Below are 19,201 nucleotides of genomic sequence, written 5' to 3'. Positions count from 1 at the left end.
TTATGGTTAGTGTTGTGTCCTATATGAGATCTTTGCCACTCCAAAGTTGCCTGTATTTTTTTTCCTGGAAAGTTTAAGCTCTTAATCCATTTGAAGTTAATTTTTGTGAAGAGTGTTAGATAGGGGTCCGATTTCATTCTTTGCATGGATATTCAGTTTTCACAGCATTTTTACCATTTATTGAACAGACTCTCCGTTCCCACTGAGTATTCTCGGCTCCCATGTCAAACATTAGATCATATATGTACTTATTTCTGGGCTCTCTATTCTCATCCATTTGTCAATGTAGTCTCATCCATTTTATGACAGTGCCACACTGTTTTGAACAATATAGCTTGTAATATAGTTTGAAACCAGGAAGTAAAATTCATCCAGCTTTCTTCTTTCTCAAGATTACTTTGGCCATTTGGGGTCTTTTGTGATTCCATATAAATTTTAGGATATTTTTTCTATTTCTGTGAAAAAATGTCTTTGGAATTTTGATAGGGATTATACTGAGTCTATAGATGACCTTAGCATGGATAGTTTAATAATATTAACTTTTTGGATCTGTGAACATGGGGTATCTTTCCATTTATTTGTGTCTTCTTCAATTTTTTTCCTTAATGTCTTCCAGTATTTGATATATACATACCTTTCATTTCCTTGGTTAAGTTTATTCCTAAGTATTTTATTGTATTTGATGTTAAAATAAATGGAATTGTTTTATTTGTTTTTCAGATAGACCATTGTCAGCAATACTATTGATTTAAAATATTAATTCTGTATCTTGCAACTTTGCAATTAATAATTCCAGTTTTTTTCATATTTTCCATGTAAAAAATCATATCCTTGAATTAAGTTTTTCTTCTTTTCTAATCTGTATAACTTATATTTCTTCTTCTGTCATATTGTATTGGTTATGGCTTCCAGTTCAGTGTTGAAAAGGAGTGAATATCCTTTCTGTGTTCCCAATCTTAGTGTGAAAACAGTCTTTCACTCCTAAGTATGATGTTAACTCTAAGTTTTTATAAATACCCTTTGTCAGATTGAAGAATTTCCCTCTTGCTGAGAATATTATGAACGAGTGTCAAATTTTATTAAATGCTTTTTCTGTATCTATTCAGATGATCATATGGTTTTTCTTTTTTTTTTTTTGCTAATGTGGTGAATTTATTGATTGGTTTTCGAATGACAAACTAAATTTGAATTCCTGTATAAGTTCCACTTGGACATGATGTATTACACCTTAAAATATTGTTTAGTTTGATGCTCTTGGATTGGAAGAGTCAGTATTATCAAAATGATTATATCACCTAAGGCAATCTATAGATTCAATGCAATCCCTATCAAATTACCAAGGACATTTTTTTTTTTCCACGGAACTAGAACAAAATATTTTAAAGTTTGTTTGGAAGCACAAAAGACCCAGAATAGCCAAAACCATCCTGAGAAAGAAAAATGGAGCTGGAGGAATTAGGCTCCCAGACTTAAGACTATGCTACAGAGCTACAGTCATCAAAACCACATGGTACTGGCACAAATAAATATAGATCGGTAGAACAGGATAGAAAGCCCAGAATTAAACCCATGCACCTACAGCCAACTAATCTATGACAAAGGAGGCAAGAATATACAATGGAGAAAAGACCTGTCAATAAGTGATGCTGGGAAAACTGGACAGCCACATGAAAAAGAATGAAATTAGGATGCTTCCTAACACCATACACAAAAATAAACTCAAAATGGATTAAAGATCAAATAAAACTCCTAGAGGAAAACATAGGCCAAACACTCTCTGACATAAATGACAGCAACATCTTCTCAGATCCACCCCTTAGAGTAATGACAGTAAAAACAAAAATAAACAAATGGGACTTAATTAAACTTAAAAATTTCTGCACAGCAAAGGAAACCCTAAGCAAAACGAAAAGACACCCACAGAATGGGAGAAAATCTTTGCAAATGAAGTGAATGACAAGGGATTAATCTCCAAAATTTATAAACACCTTCTGCAGCTCCATACCAAAAAAACAAACAACCCATCAAAAAATGGGCAGAAGATCAAAACAGACAATTCTCCAAAGAAGACATACAGATGGCCAAAAAACACCTGAAAAGATGTTCAACATCACTCATTATTCGAGAAATGCAAACCAAAACCACGATGAGGAGTTCCCGTCGTGGCGCAGTGGTTAACGAATCCAACTAGGAACCATGAGGTTGCGGGTTCGGTCCCTGCCCTTGCTCAGTGGGTTAACGATCCAGCGCTTCCGTGAGCTGTGGTGTAGGATGCAGATGTGGCTCGGATCCCGCGTTGCTGTGGCTCTGGCGTAGGCCAGTGGCTACAGCTCCGATTGGACCCCTAGCCTGGGAACCTCCATATGCTGCAGGAGCGGCCCAAGAAATAGCAAAAAAAAAAAAAACAAAAAAAAAACCCATGATGGGGTGCCACCTTACACCAGCCAGAATGGCCATCTTCAAAAGGTCTACAAACAATAAGTGCTGGAGAGGGTGCGGAGAAAAAGGAACCCTATTACACTGTTGGTGGGATTGTAAACTGGTGCAACTACTGTGGAAAATAGTATAGCGATTCCTCAGAAAACTGAAAGTAGAACTACCATTTGATCCAGCAATCCCACTCCTGGGCATCTATCCAAAGAAAACCATGACTTGAAAAGATGCATGTACTCCAATGTTCATTGCAGCACTATATACAATAGCCAAGACATGGAAACAAACTAAGTGTCCATCGACAGAGGAGTAGATCAAGAAGATGTGGTACATATGCACAATGGAATATCACTCAGCCATTAAAAGGAAAAAAATAGCGGCATTTTTAGCAACATGGATAGACCTAGAAGTTATCATGCTCAGTGAGGTCAGTCAGACGGTGAGACACCAACATCGAATGTTATCACTGACATGTGGAATCTAAAAAAAGGACACAATGAACTTTGCAGAACAGATACTGACTCGCAGACTTTGAAAAACTTATGGTTTCCAAAGGAGACAGGTTGGGGGGGGATGCACTGAGAGTTTGGGATGGAAATGCTGTAAAATCTGGTTGTGATGATTGCTGTACAACTACAGATGTAATGAAATTAACTGAGTAATAAAAAACACAACAACAACAACAAAATACTGTTTAGTTTGTTTTGCCAATATTTTATTAAGAATTTTTTTGTCTTTTTTTTGGGGGGGGGGGGGCTTCACCCACGGCATATGGAGGTTTCTGGGCCAGGGGTTGAATTGGATCTGTAGCTGCTGGTCTATGCCACAGCCAGAGCAATGCGGGATCTGAGCCAAGTCTTCAATCTATACACCACAGCTCACGGCAATGCCGGATCCTTAACCCACTGAGCAAGGCCAGGGATCGAATCTGTGTTCTCATGGATACTAGTCAGATTCGTCTCCACTGAGCCACGACAGGAACTCCCTTTATTAAGAATTTTTGTCTTTAAGTTCATAAAGAATATTTGCCACAGTTTTATTTTAGTAAATTTATTTGGTACCAGGGTTATGCTGACCTCATAAAATGAGATGAAAATTTTCCTTCTCTGTTTTCTGAAAATATTTGTGTAGGACTTGTATTATTTCTTTCTTAATCATTTGATAGGATTTGTCAGAGAAGCCAACTAGACCTGGATATGTATTTTTGTGAAGGCTATAAATTATAATTCCATTTATTTAATAGTTATAGGCCTATTTATAATTCTTATTTCTTCTCATGCCAGTTTTAGTAATCTGTATCATTTAAGTTCTATCTAATTTGTCAAATTTATTGGCATATACTTGCTCATACTCTTTCCTTATTATTCTTTCACTATTTGTAGGATCTATAGTGTTGATTTCTCTTTCATTCCTGATATTGGTAATTTGTGTCTTCTTGGTTAGTCTAGTTAGTCCTATTAATTTCATTGATCTTCTCAAAGAACCAGCTTTTGGTTTCACTGGTGTTCTCTATTGTTTTCCATTTCCTTTTTTACAAGAAATAAGTAGTAATAAAAGTAAATTGTTTACCTTTTGTCTTAGCAGTGCAAAATATTAAATAGTACTAATAATGTTAATACCGACTCAAAAACACACAGCTAAAAATATTTATGTAACCCTATTTGGAAGATGAAGAAAGTGACAGAGGAAAGATAGTTTATGAAACAATATTCTAATCTTTATAACATGAAGTCAACAATAAAATGGATTAATCCAAAATTGCCTGGGAAGAAGGGAAAAAGGAGTGGATAAGTCTAGGGAAGCACTGGGAGCCTGGGAGATGGTGCAGCCTGCTCTCAAGAGATGTGCCCCTGACTTTGATATTGCTAAAAGATGCCTTTGATTTTCATTTAGTCAGGGAAAAGTTCTGCATTTCTTTTATTCTGATGCAATTGTCCTAAAGGTGAAATTATTAAACCTGCGGCATTCAAACTTCTGACTGCCACATAAATATGCCCCTAACATAATAGTATCAGATAGTTCTTCAGAGTTGACAGTTTGGAATTTTCATGTGCCTCGCTGTATTTAATCCTCACTGTAGCCCTATAAGCCCAGTATTACTTTGGATAGGATCTCACTTTGTAGCTAAGTTTAGCATGAAAGCTTTGCTCGAGGTCCCACTGGAAATACGTACTCGAGGGTGGACTCCAAGTTCATGATTTCCACTGCTAACTCCACCATACGCAGTCACGTCACGAAACATTTTAAGCACGTTGATTTATTTATCTGCATATATTATGACCATAACCCGATTACTTGAATGGTAGGCAGGAGGTTGGAACACAGACTGACTTTGGTTTGGTAGGTTTGAGTATAGATGGTACCACAGTTACTTGACCTTGGGAACATTCATTTGTCTGAGCCTTTTTCTCCACCTGGAACGGGATATTACGGCCTTCCTCATAGGACTGTTCTTAAAGAGTTGGAGTTCCTGTGGCGGCTCAGGGGATAATGAACCCAACTAACATCCATGAGGACGTGGGTTCGATCCCTGGCCTCGCTCAGTGGGTTAAGGGTCTGGTGTTGCCATGAGCTGTGGCGGAGGTCGCAGCCGTGGCTTGGATCCCATGCTGCTGTGGTTCCGGCGTTGGCCAGCGGCTACGGCGCCAATTGGGCCCCTCGCCTGGGAACCTCCATATGCCACAGGCGCAGCCTTAAGGAGACAAAAAGACAAAAAAAAAAAAAGAGTTGACATAGGTAAAATGCTCAAGACAGTACCTGGATGTTAGTATGGACTCAATAATTGCTTATTATGTATGATCATTTTGGTTAACTACACAAATAACTGTGGGGTTATTTAATGATTCATGATTTCTATTTTTTTAATATATGAGAACAGTAACACTGACTCACTATCAAAAAGATGATATGAAGTTTTCCTAGTGGATGGCTCAGCTTGAAAAAATGAAGCAGGCAGAGGTGAGCGTCAAAGTTAAACTGAAATTACTTTAAAAACAAATTTACATTTGGAGATCATCTTTCCAGTAATACGAATAGTCTGAGAATCAGACTACTGATTAAAAAAAAAATCCTGTTTTTTAAAAATAGTAGAAACGCAGAGAAAAATGTGGATAAATCGAACAGTCAATGGTGGTCGTCTCTAAGGGCTGGGATGATGGAGGGGGCCACTCACCTATTTACGTATATTTTTAGTGCTTTTGAAGAAAATGAGAAAATACTACTTTATAATCTGAAAAAAGATGATTTTTTTTTCTTTTTTGGTCTTTTTGCCTTTTCTAGGACTGCTTCCGCGGCATATTGAGGTTCCCAGGCTAGGGGTCGAATCAGAGCTACAGCTGCCGGCCTACACCAGAGCCACAGCAACGCGGGATCCCAGCTGCGTCTGCGACCTACCCCACCGCTCACGGCAACGCCGGATCCCTAACCCACTGGGCAAGGGCAGGGATCGAACCCGCAACCCCATGGTTCCTAGTCAGGTTTGTTAACCACTGCGACACGACGGGAACTCCTGAAGAAAGATGATTTTAAAATAATTAAATGAAGGCTGTTTTAATCAAAAGAGTTTGAAATGACTGACTCCTTAAGATCATTTCTTCCTAAATGCTTGGAAGTCTTCCCTCGACATCTGCTGCGCGGTCTCTTGAGCTGGAATCCCTGTAAGCACCAGTGGACCCCTTGTGTCCTAGAATTTGCATCTGGTTTCCATGTAGCCGCTGTGTTCCTAGTTCTCTCCCAGCCTGGTAGTCACACCATTCTAAGGTAAAAGAAAATGTGCTCATTTTAAAGGAGAGATTTTGCTGCTAGTCTTTCCAGCCATGAATACAGCCTGCTGAGGACATGACTGCTGTCAAAACCATTTTAATTAAACGTATTTATAAATAGAGATTCCAAAGGGGACTTGGGCTGTTATCTCACACCCCAAGGTGGCATTCGAGCTTTGCTTTTCAATTATTCCTAAAGTTATTTCTAAAACCAAGGCTGCACTCAGCTGTAACCTCTCTGTCCCTTGCCGGCCCATCCGGGTCTATCTGAGCCTCTCTTCCTGAATTCCGTCTCTCCACGTTTTCCCTTTTCCCGTTCTTTCTGAGCTCCTGCTTCATCCCAGAGCTGGGAGGGGGTGGAAAGAGGCCGGCTTTGGCTCCCACAGCTGCCGGAGCAGCTTGGCTTCCTGCGTCCCTAGGCGGCTTGCTTCTTCGGAAGGCTCTCTGAGTGGAGTGTCCAGCAGCTGCCAGGAGGGTCCTGGAGTTTCAAGTGATTTTGGATCGCACCTTATTACGGTCCTAAAAATGGCATCATTCTCCAAGTTGACAAGCTTTCTACCCAGGAGGATGTCCAGGGAAGGCCACTTCTGTCTAGATACTCCCTCTGGGACTGGTTGGTCCTTGTGACTATAAATAAAAGCTACCCAGGCACCTACTTCTTTCAAGGGGATGCATGAACACCCCCGCCCCCCATGAGTGTCGGCATTGCTGGCCAAGCTCGGACACCCACCCTGGAACCCGTGTCACCTCCGCTGGGAGCTTAAGGACACTTATTGTCTGGATTCAAGTTTACGACATCCACACAGTATTGCATTCTTCATCTTCATGCTGGCTTGAATGTGAAACTTTAAAAGAAAGACTCCCGGGATGGCTCCCCTTTTGAAAGAGCTGAGAAAACTTCCAAAAAGGATGTCACTGGCTGTGTTGTGAACAAAGGGGAAACTCGATGAGATTATCCGGTGACTCAGATTTTGGGGGATTAGCTGAGCGTTTTTGATGGGTTCTGCCTTGTACATGTGGATGGGTGACAAATCCTGTTGCCAAAGTCTCCCAGGCCAAGATCAGAGTAAGCCACGCGTGTGTTTGGCATTTGACCCCATTCAAAGTTGCTTTTTGAGAAGTGTGGCCTCAGATACAGGGCCTCTTGTGACGAGATGTGATGTAACTCAGGCTCTAATTTTCATAACAAAGCTGTCACTTGGCCACGGTTCTCTCAACCAGCAACCGGAGTTCTTACCCTCCGGGAGAGGTGTGGAATCCAGTCTTAAGAGCATGTATCCGGAGTCGGACGGCCTAGAGATGGACATTCAGTTCTGTCATAATCGTCGAGGACATTTAACGTTCCTTCCTCGGCCTTTCCAGCTCTAAAATGGGTATAATAATACTACCCCCCCCCCCCCCAACACAGACAGGGTGGTTGTGAAGTTGAGTGAAATGAGGTACGTTGAGGACTGGAGACCCTGCTCTGTGCTGTGAATTGTCCCGTTACTGACCCTTCCCGAGCTGGTCCCCAGCAAGGCCCTCCTCCCGTGACTCTCCCGCCAATAGAACGAGGCCGAGTTTGGTTCAGAACAAAGGGAAGCGTTACTGTTTGGTCAGAGTGGGGAGGTGCAGCTTGGGCTCCAGAGCACAGGCTCTGGGGTGGGGGCTGTTTACCGGGATCTGCTGGGAAGGGGCAAGGGCTCTCCCCGGCAAGGGTGGCGCTGCGCCGCTCCCGCTCCGGATGCAAAGCTTGCAGCACCAGCACAAGGCCCAGCGCCACCTTGAACTGCGGGGTGGGAGGCGGGGCTCCTGCAAAAGGCCCGCCCTCACCCCTTGGACTGAGGATTGGCGGGCGGGGCTTCTGCACACGACACACCCCTGCTGTCTTGGACGGAGGAGGGGTGGGCGGGGCTTTTGCACACGACGCACCCCGCCATCTTGGAGGGAAGAGGGGTGGGCGGGGCTCTGCACGTGGAGCTGAGGGCCAGGGAAGCGGGTTTGCCCCGGGAGCTCGGGTCTGCGGGCCCGGGTGCGACACGTTTGTGAGCTGCCGCTGTGAGCAGGCGAAGCTGCGCTAAGTACAGAGGAGGCCGACAGCAAGGTTAGACTTGACTTTATGACCAGATTCTGTGGTTTTCCTGGGGGTTGTTAGGGCTCCGCTGCCTGTCCCGCTTCCCGCTGCGGAGGCGCGGAGGGCGCGAGTCCCTCTCCTGTGACAGCCGTGGGGGACGTGACCCGGCGGGAGCCGAGCTGCTCCTCGGTGTTAGGTCGGCGCCGGTGTCCTCAAGCCTCGGCCCGCGGCTCACCTCCCTGAACGACCCCCGTTTGTCGGACCTCTTGGGGACAAAGGACCCCAGACCCTGTAGGATCCGTGGCTCACCTATTTGCAGGAGACTCACGGTCGTGACATTGCGGGGTTGGGTCTCTGCCCCGACCTCCGGGCTGAACTCCCGGCTCAGGCTTCGCTTGTTTTCGTTTTGTTCTAAGTTTCATCGACGGGTAGTGGATGTCCAGAATGTCCAGGGTTGCGATGGTCCCTGCTGCATAGCAGCCCCTCAGCTTTGTAGGCTCGTGTCCCTGCCTCTCCAGATGGCTTTCCCGCCCGGGTCATCACAGAATACGGGTGGTGTCCCCGTGCTGCCCCGCAGGGCTCCGTGGAGCCTCCGCTCGTAGACCCCCGGGCACACCCACCAGCTTTGCGCAGGCGGTGCGAAGCGAAGCTGAGCGCGTGCACGCTTTGCTGGGTTTTGGAGGTGAGGCCTCAGGTCAGAGAGGGTGCCTTGCGGGGTCCGCGGGCTGTGGCCCAGGTCGCCTCTGCGGAGGTTGGGGTTCAGGGCCTCTTCCCTGGAGAGCAGCGGCTCCCCCCCCGGAGCCACCCCTGCAGCTCTGGGCAGAGCGGTGGTGAGGCCCCTGATGGGAAGTCCGTCCACTGAGGGTCGCTTTGCAGGGTTTAGGTGCCGCCGGGCTCCCAGCTGGAAGCGGGGTGGGAGGTGGGTGCGGGCAGCCCCTGGTCACCCGCGAGGGTGTTCATGGTGTCTCCCCCCCAGAGGACACTCTCAGCTTGTTCCATTCCCAGGGGGCTGAGGTGGGAGTGGGCTGCATTCCAAGAGTTCGGGTGCTCTTTGCTTACCCTTTGGGGGGACCGGCAGCAGAGCAGGCTGATGAGAGCAACTTAATCCAGTTTTCTTGAGTTTCCTGACATAGGTCAGCTCAGGTCAAGGTCTCATGGGTTCTTTCTACCTTTCCTGAAGATTTGGGTCCCCAGGCCGAGTGCAAGGCCCCTCTACTGCCGAGGGCACTCATTATCCCCTGTGTCCCTTGAGCCACAAAGGCTGGACCGTGTCTCATAGGGATCCTGGGAGCCCAAGCCCGGGGGTTGTTTCATTGAGTGATGCCGCAGCCATTCCAGCTGCTGTTTCAGCTCTAGTGGGAATTCATTCCGTCTTGGTGACCACTGCCACCAAGAGATGCCTGAAATTGCCTGGTACTCTTGGCAGGACAGTGAAATCCATCTGCCACTCTCCCCAGGACATGTCCCCCTGGTCTGAGGGACCTTCCCTGGGGGCCGGTGAAGCATCTGGGGCTGGAGTTGTTCCCTGTGCAGTGGGGGCAGTTCTCAACTGTCCCACTGATTATATTCTTTATGCCAGGAGGTACCATGAATGACCTCAAGTAACTGGTGGTATAGGGCTTTCCTTCCGTGGTGAGTTTCTCCATGAGCCTCCCTGATGGCCTGACAAGTTGCCGTTTGGGGAAAGACGTGTCGCCCACGTTCATGAACTAGCCATGGCCTCCTAGGTCTCTATGGAAGCCCCACTTTCGGGTTAGTCTGGTTCTTCCTTTGTGTAGGTTGAGGAATAACTGGATCGGTCTGGCCTTCTAGGTGTGAGGGGTGGTTGCCAAGCTACAGGTTCTAGGACCACTCTTTTGGGAGTTGCTTCCACCTGCTGTTTCCCTTTATTACCTCTGTGCCCCCCTTTTGGTGACCCCTGTGATGAGTCACTGCCACCTTTTTGGGGAGCTCTACTACTTCTAAGAACTTCAGTACCCTTAGGCCATGTCTCACCTGTTTATTCTCTGCGGTAAGTATGGCCTTTCCTTCCAGATGATTCTGTGTGCCTGTAGCATGGGAGTCTGCAAACTTTCAAGATCTTCCCTCTCCGGAGCTCTGAGGCTGGGAGATGGCTGTTAGCTCTGCCGTTTGGGCAGAAGTCCCTGGGGGGGAGGCGTCCGGCCTCTATGACTTGGGTCTGAGAGGTCACTACCTGTCGTGCCAGGCTTCTTTCCCCTCCCTCAAAACTGCTCCCCTCTGTGGACCATGCCTCTTTGGCATTTGGAAGCGTCTCACTTCCTACGTTGCGGTGACTGGAATACTCCAGGGACCCTGTGTCTTTGGGTGGCAGGATTTAGCGTGTGACAGGTTTTTATGATAGCCACTGGGCTGTCTAAAAGCATAGCTCGAGCTTGCGTCCACCTTCGGGGGATAGCAGTTCTGTTCCCTTAGAGCTTATTAAAGCCTGAACCCTATGTGGGGTCCATAGAACAATTGGTTGACCAAAGGTTAACTTCTCAACCTCCTTTAGCAGGCTGTAGTAGCAGCTACGGCCTGTAGGCAGGAAGGCCATCCTGCAGCAGTTTGGTCCAACTGTTCAGAGAAATGAGCAACCCCTGAGTAAGGGGTCCCCGATTTTGACTAAACCCCAAGGGTGAGTCCTCTTCTCTCCTAAATGGAAATGTCCTCTGCCCAGTCTGTGCAAGACAATGGAACGAGACTGACTTCACTTCAGGACAAAGGAAACTGTATTCCCTGATTAGAGGACCGAGCGGCGGAGGGCAGCATCTTGAATTGCGGGGCCGCGGGCCGAGCTGGGCACACGGCCGAGCTGAGGTGTCGGTGCAGCCATTTCCCACCAGGAACTCTGGTCTGAGGGCCGGGTGTGAGGCTTCTGCATGTGGGCCCCCCATGAGCAAGTGAAATTAGACTAAGCACAAAGAGAAAAAAAGATTAGACTTTATTTTCTTATGCAGATTCTATTTTTAGTTCTGGGGAGCTGTTCGTGGGCTTTGCTGGTGACTGTACTACAGCGTAGGTGTTGTGAAAGCAGGGTGGTGTTTGTTGCTGTTTCTTGTTAGTTTTATGAAAATTTCAGCCCCTTGCCAAAGTTCAGTAAGAAGAGTGGTCTTTGAGAATAACGGTAGTAACAACTGCCAGCGTGGCCTGCTGGCAGAACCTGCTGCGAGGAGGGCTTACTCACGCCTCACAACCCCTTGGGCAGAGGCCCAAGGCACCTGTGCGCACCCAGCACCCAGCTCTAGTCCTGGGGCTGGGTGAGGTGAGGTGAGCTCAGGGCTGCCTCCAGGGCAGAAAGCTCCGTGGTGCAGGTTTATGTCCTCCACCTTTACTGAAGGTCGGCGAGAGCAACAGCCATGCGATAAGCATAGTTACTGAACACTGTGCATTTTATTGTCCAGTGGCCTTTATAGCACCCATCCGAATTTGTCTCAGAGCTAAGAAAAAGGTTGTCTCTTGATGTTTCTTTCTGTTAGACGAACATCTGGGCTTAATGCCTGGAGACTGATTCAGTAGTTTGGGTGGGTTTGGGCAACTATATTTTTAAAGCCCGCCCCCCCCCCCCACGTGACTCTGTGCACAGATGGGGTCAGATACCTCTCATGGGGCTCTTCAGCCTTCCCCGTGTCCCCTGATTGTTGCTAAGATTGGTGCTCAGTTATAGCTCCTTGCTATAGACTGAATGTTTGTGTCCCCACAACTCATATGTGGAAGTTTCAGGACCAGTGTGATGGTGTTTGGAGGTGGGGCCTTTGGGAGATGCTAGGCTGTAGGGGGAGTCCCCATAGACTCCCATAGACACGAATGGGATTAGTGTCTTATAGACCCCAGAGGAGTCTCTCCCTCTGTCCACTGGGAGAGGACACGGCAGAAAGGAAGTGGACTCTCAGCAGACCCTGAATCTGCAGGTGCCTTGAGCTTGGAGTTGCAGCCTCCAGAACTGTGAGAAATAAATGTTGTTTATAAGCTGCCCAGTCCATGGTGTTCTGTTTTAGCAAGTGGAATGGATTAAGATACTTCCTTTTACTGAGGTTTTCTGATAGAATTTTTACTCCTTTCTCATGCCTCATCTCTTGTTTTGAATTTACCTTTTAATATTTTTGTGGTTCATATATCATTTATTACAAAAAGCCTCAAATCTATTTTTGGTATAAAAACAAATTAATGAAAGAATGAGTGTGATTATCCATCTAAAGTTTTTCAACAGGTTTTCTTTGAAACTCTCTCCATTCTTTCTTTCTGTCATAAACTCACTCCCCTTTGCCATTTTTGGTTAATTGCTTGAAAAAGTAAACAATTATATTCATTTGTTTTTAAACGGCATTAGTATGCTCTAAAAGGAGACTGGCTCGCTTTCATATGTCTTGAGGTGCTGTAGTTGTGAAGAAAGACTCTTCTGGGGAAGGGGTTCAACTTGGAGGTAATGAGTTCAGAGGAAGGTGCTGGAATAAATACAGTCACAGGGTTTCTAGGGAGGAGCCTCTCTCATTCATGGACCTCCCACCCTGTCCCAAGGACGCAGGTTTAGATGCACTCCGAGCTTACGATAGGTCTATATGCAGCCATTACTTTATGTTTGTCAACGACATGATAGGACTTCTCTGAAGATGAACTTGGCCTGGGTCCCTGAACACAGCGTTTAAAATCAGCTTGCTCTATAGCTGTCTTCATCCAATAACAAGAGGCAATTTCAAAGGTCATTGCAAGATGGCAAAATAACAAGTCTGGACACATATGTGGGAAGGTGACTGATTGGGGCTTGGACGAAATGACATTGGTTTCAGTCTGGAGCTGGGTCTAGATTCAGACAGTAATACACATGCCAGCGCTTGCAGGCATTTTTCTTATCTTCTACGTAGGAAAAAGGACATTTTTTTTTTCATTTAGCGTGAAAGAGTCTTCAGTACCACTAGACTGTTAAAGTAATCGGATGGATGGCGTGGTCTTTGAATTAAATTTTGAGTAATGCTGATAAACCTGTGTTATTTCCTCTACTGTTAACCAGCGTAAGTGATTTCCAACTCAGTGTAACCAGCTTTTGCATTCCAGAGGTTATCATAACCCAACTATTTAATTAGGGCAACCCTTCCCTGTTTTCCAAGGGATCAGTTATTTAATTCATACTCTCGAAATACCCGCTCTGTGTATACTTTTGCCCTAGATACTCTCGCGGTCCTTTAGGAATTCGCCATTGAATTGGGACAGTACATCATGAATACAATACGAAAACGAAAATGATTAGCAATACAAAGCAGTGTAAATTAACGGTGATGCTAGAGGTGGTAACACAGCTTGGCAGGAATTCCGAGGCAGGCATAGTCACACGGATTGGTGAGATGGGTCGGCTTCCCCAAAGCAGTGTGAGCTGGTCTCGGGTAAAGCAGATCTCTGGATAGAAACTCTCCTGAAGCCACAGTGGTCTGTGCACCCATGGAAACTTCTTTCCCCCTTTCACCACCACCTTTGCCAATGCCACTCCCCTCTCCTAGAATGTCCAGCCTCTTTCTCAGCGTAACGTAATTCTTCCCAAGTGTCCAAACCCAGGCTGTGGAGCGCCTTGGAGAGGAATGTGAACTTCTGTTAATGGGAATCCCTACCTACTTTTGCTAAGTGTGAACCAACGCGGAATGTATGCCAGACATTGAACTCAACAGCTTTATGCCTCCTAGTTATTAAAATAATTTATTTATTGATTAGCCTCTATATGAGAAGGGGGCTAAAGACAAGGTAACTTTAGCCACTGGCAGGAAGTCAAGGGATCTCTCCAGATTCTAGATCTCAGAATCAATGTCTGGAGACATTTTTGGTTGTCATAATTTGGGGAGTGGTACTACTGCTGTCTAGGGGGTAGAGGCCGGGGACACTACTAAACACCCTAGAATGCACAGGACACCCTTTCCACAGCAAAGAATTGTCTGGTCTAAATTGGCTATAGAAGCTGAGAAACCTTGTATTAGAGGAAACGAGAAGATACTGATTATCACTTAGTTAAGAGAAGTTTGCTTGGAAAGAGTCATCTCAGAGGAAAGACGAAGTAACAAATCTGTTCAGCTTACAACATATTGAGCAGAAGATGAAGTCAAAGAAAGAGTTCAGTTCCTGCACCGGGATGCCCTGTTGCCAAGCCTTTTCTGCCTCTGTGGCTCTTCAGTACAGTGTAGTACGGAGCTGACACGCTGACTTTGACCACACGTAGCCGTGCCGAACACCTGACTTCAGGGACGGCATGCCGCTGGATCATTGCCAAGAAGTACTGTCACCCCTGTAACTTGTTCCGTTTCTCCTCGGGTGTGTCAAGAGCTCCCATCTTCCCAGGTGCGACCGGGTCAGGCAGTTCTTCCTAAGTTCCCGTTTCTCTCTGGAGGAAATGCAGTACGTTTGGTCAAGGTTAGGGAGGGACGGAGGTCCGTGATGAAACCTCGCGGGGACCCTGAGAACTTCTGTCTGGATTTTCTTGTTATAGGGTTGTGGTCTTGACTGAACAGAAGCTGTTGATTAACCTTAACTATTGTTTTGCATGTTTATAGTACTTTTATTTTGGGTTCAGAGGTTATTTTAACTTTATTTTGGTGATTAATATGTAAAATATATGTTCATATTTTAGTAGCAAATGATTGCACACTGCGTGTCTGTTGGTGAGCATGAAAATGAATGAAGGAATTAGTGAATGAATTAAATTTATTCATTAACTCAACAGTATTAATTGCATGTCAATTATGTAGAGACACACAAGTGCTAGGTGCAATGTCATAGGCATTCATATTGTGGTCCAGGAGGTAGCGAGTAAGAAGATCATTAGGATGCAGTGTGCTGAGTGCTGTGGTAGGACAGTTATATGGCACTATGGGGGGCACCATGGGGGCACAGTGGCAAGTCCTTTAAGCTGAGACCTGCCCCTTGACGTTTCGTAGGAGTTAGTGATAGAAGGCGTGTGGGGAAGTGGGGGCAGGAGATGTTAATCCACTAGGAGTGGCAACTGTGTGCAAAAGCTTACAAGTTAGAGGAAGCACGGAGTGTTTGGTGAGCTTTAGGACGTTCAGCAGAGCTGTTTCGAAGATGTAGTTTAGGATTTAGTAGCATCTGGAGGTGAAAAGTCCCTTCGCTGGACTGACCCACCGAGGACAGTATGTAGAACGAGGAGGGCACAGGACTCAAGAGAAGCACAAACAGGAGGTGGGCAAAAGAAGAAGAGCCGAGACTCAAGCAGTTTGTCAAGAGAAAGTGAAAGGCCAAGCCGTGGGTGGGAGACCATGTGTGCAGTACCAGCATGTGAAGAACTTTGGCAAATCAATGTGGAAAAATTAACCCAATGGGTAAACAGATAAGGGAGAGAGAAGCGCATGTCATGAAAACTGTACAGACCCTGAGCCTCGTTGGTGACCTGGGAAATGCTAAATAGAGCCACAAGAGACATCGTGTCTCGTCTGTGACATTAGAAAAATTTGAGAGCCTGTCAATGCTAGATGTTGGCAGGAACGTGGAACCATGACCACTCCGATACCCTGATGATGGAGATCTAAGTTAGTGCCACCTTTGGAGAACAGTTGGCACTAACTTAGAAAATATGGAGGTGCATGTATCTTACATATTCCAGGGTGCCGGGAGGCACGTGGCACTATTGTTTCTCGTAACGAAAAACTGGAAATAAACAAAATATCAGTTGATAGAATAGAAAAAAGGTTTTTGTGTCTTCACACAAGGGAATACTGTAGAGCAGGGAAAATGGACAGCAGCTCCACGTATGTTGTGAATTGAATTGTGCCCCCGTAAAATCCATATGTTGAAGTCCTAACCCCTAGTGTCTCAGAATGTGACTGTATTTGGATATGGAATCTTTATTGATTTTTGTCTTTTTCTAGGGCCGCACCAGCGGCATATGGAGGTTCCCAGGCTAAGGGTCTAATTGGAGCCATAGCCGCCGGCCTACACCAGAGCCACAGCAACGCGGGATCCAAGCTGGGTCTGCGACCTACACCGCAGCTCACGTCAACACAGCCACGATGGGAACTCCTGGATATAGAGTCTTTAAAGCGGAAATTAAAGTATAATGAGATCATTAGAGTGGGTCTTAATTCAGCACGACCCATATTCTCATAAGAAGAAGGAAGCAGGAGTTCCCGTCGTGGCGCAGTGATTAACGAATCCAACTAGGAACCATGAGGTTGCGGTTTGATCCCTGAACTTGCTCAGTGGCTTAAGGATCCGGCGTTGCCATGAGCTGTGGTGTAGGTTGCCGACGCGGCTCGGATCCCGTGTTGCTGTGGTTGTGGCTGGCAGCTACGGCTCCGATTGGACCCCTGGCCTGGGAACCTCCATATGCCGCAGGAGCAGCCCTAGAAAAGGCAAAAAGACCAAAAAAAAAAAAAAAAGAAGAAGAAGAAGAAGGAATCAGGACACAAACACACAAAGAAAGAAGACCATGCAAGGACACAGGGAGAAGACAGCCATCCACAAGCCAAGGAGATTTATCTCAGAAGAAGCCAACCCCCAAAACCTTGATCTTGGACTTGCAGCCAAGGTCATGAGAAAAGAAATTTCAGTTAAGTCCCTCCGTCTGAAGTACTTTCTCGTGGCAGCCCTAGCAGACAGCGTGCCACTGTGAGTGGATGTCATCCATCCAAAGTCGGATGAAACTGTAGGTCACGGAACACTAACAGTGTGACTCCGTCTAGGTAAAGATCAAAGATAAAAAGACATGTGGGAGTTCCCATTGTGGCTCAGTGGGTTAAGAACCTGACATAGTGTCCGTGAGGATTTGGGTTTGATCCCTGGCCTTGCTCAGTGGCTGAGGGATCTGGCATTGTTGCAAGCTATGATGTGGTTTCCAGATGTGGCTCAGATCTGGCGTTGCCATGGCTGTGGCATAGATTGGCAGCTGCAGCTCCGATTCGACCCCCAACCTTGGGAACCTCCATATGCCACAGGTGCAGCCATTTAAAAAAAAAAAAAAAAAAGAAGCACATGTAGTTTAGGAACACTTCCTCCTCTCCCCCAATTCTCCCTTTCTGACACTCCTTTAAGAGAGGGGGTTTCATTCCCTCCCCTTGAATGTGGGTTGGACTCATCCACTCACTTCTAATGAACAGAAGAAAGCATAAACGATACTGTGAGACTTCTTTTTTGCTTTTTTTTTTTTTAGGGCTGCACCTGTGGTACATGAACGTTCCCAGGGTAGGGGTCCACGTCAGAGCTGCAGCTGCTGACCTACACCACAGGCACAGCAATGCTGGACCCAAGCTGCCTGCGTCTATGGTCTGCACCACAGCCCACGGCAATGCCAGATCCTCAACCCACTGATTGAGGCCAGGGATTGTACCCAAATTCTCCTGGTTACTAGTCGGGTTTGTTACCACTGAGCCAAATAGGAACGCCCTGTGTGACTTTTGAATCTAGGTCCTGAAAGACAGCCTGGCTTCCTTCAGGCCCTCGCCTGGATCACTTGCTTTGGGGGAAGCCGTGTGTCATGACACTCAGGTAGCTCGTGTGGCAGGGACCTGCTGCTTCTTGCCAACAGCCACGTGTGTGTGCCATCTTGGGCAGGTATCCCCAGTCCCGGTCAGGCCTTCAGATGCCGAAGGCCTTGGATGAAGTCTTGATGACGATTTCTCAAGAGATCTGGATCCAGAACCCCCCAACGAAGCTGCTCTCAAATTTCTAACCGTAAGACCTGTGAAGTAATAAATGTGTATTGTTTTAAGCTGCCAAGTTTTGGGATAATTTATTACATAGCCATAGATAACTAATACAAGATACTCTAGAGAAAAAGCAGGAGAATGGGCATAACTTTCAAGGTAATGGTAACCTCTTGGGTGGAGGGAAGAAGATGCAATTAGGCAGGGGGACTTAGATGCCCCGAAGATACTGTAATGTTTTCTTTTTAATTTGGGTATCAAGCACGTGTGTATTCACTTTATTATTTTTTTAAAAATTGTAAAGATCGGTGATATTTACACACATACATTACATGTCTTTGGTATATGGGAGCTATTGTATTAAAACAATCAAAGAAACAAAAACCCCAAATAATTGTGGTCAGAGAAACAGGAAGAAGTCCATGTGTTAAGTTTCACGCAGCTCAGAAATGAATACGGACAAAGAGAGCGGGCAGTGGTGCTTGAGGGGGGCTGACTAGAGAAACACAGGCGGGCGGCCAGACCGCGCTGTTTCCAGACCCTGGAGGTGGAATACCAGTCACCTGACAGGCTGGGTGGCTTCCCCAGAGTCATGCCCAGCCTCCCAGATTAATCCTGAAGAACACACATCATGAAGAGCCCCGAGGAGCAAAGTCTTGCCCTTGCTGCCACATCCCAGTCTGTGTCGGATCTCCCATGAAGTTCCCAGAGTTGGTTCCTCCCTCCCAGCCGGGTGGCCGACTCCCTTCCTTTTGCCTTTACCGACGTAAGCGTGGTGAACACGGTGAACACGCTGGAAGCACCGTGTGAGCGGTTCTCAGGCATGACCTCGTTTTGCCGTTTCTCCCGCCCTGTGGAGGAAGTCGTCCTCGGATCCCTGTGTCGTAAAAGCGGTCACGCGGTAGTCGTGGCGGGCCCAGGCGTTGTTTAAATCCTCATTCCACACCGCGTCCTAAGAGGGGCGTGTGCGGAGATGCCAGGCCGTGGTGCAGGTAATGGCTGTGCTGAGATGCCGCCTTCCAGGATGACGGTATTTGAAGGCGGAGCCTTGGGGAGGAGATTAGGGTTCCATGAGGTCGTGAGGCGAAGCCCTCAGGATGGGACTAGAGCCCTTACAACCAACACCGGAGAGCAACACGCCTTTGCTTTCTGCCCTGTAACAGACGCCATCAGAAGATGACTGTCTGTAGCCGGCTAGAGGGTTTTCACCAGAACCTGACCTTGCTGGCTCCCTGACCTTGGACTTCCAGCCTCCAGAACGTTGAGACGTTGCTGTTACTAGTAAGCCCCCCAGTCTGTGGAACCTTATTATAGCTGCCTGA

The sequence above is a fragment of the Phacochoerus africanus genome, chromosome 9 (genome assembly GCF_016906955.1).
Source record: "Phacochoerus africanus isolate WHEZ1 chromosome 9, ROS_Pafr_v1, whole genome shotgun sequence".
Classification (NCBI taxonomy): domain Eukaryota; kingdom Metazoa; phylum Chordata; class Mammalia; order Artiodactyla; family Suidae; genus Phacochoerus; species Phacochoerus africanus.
This window is presented reverse-complemented; position numbering follows the sequence as displayed.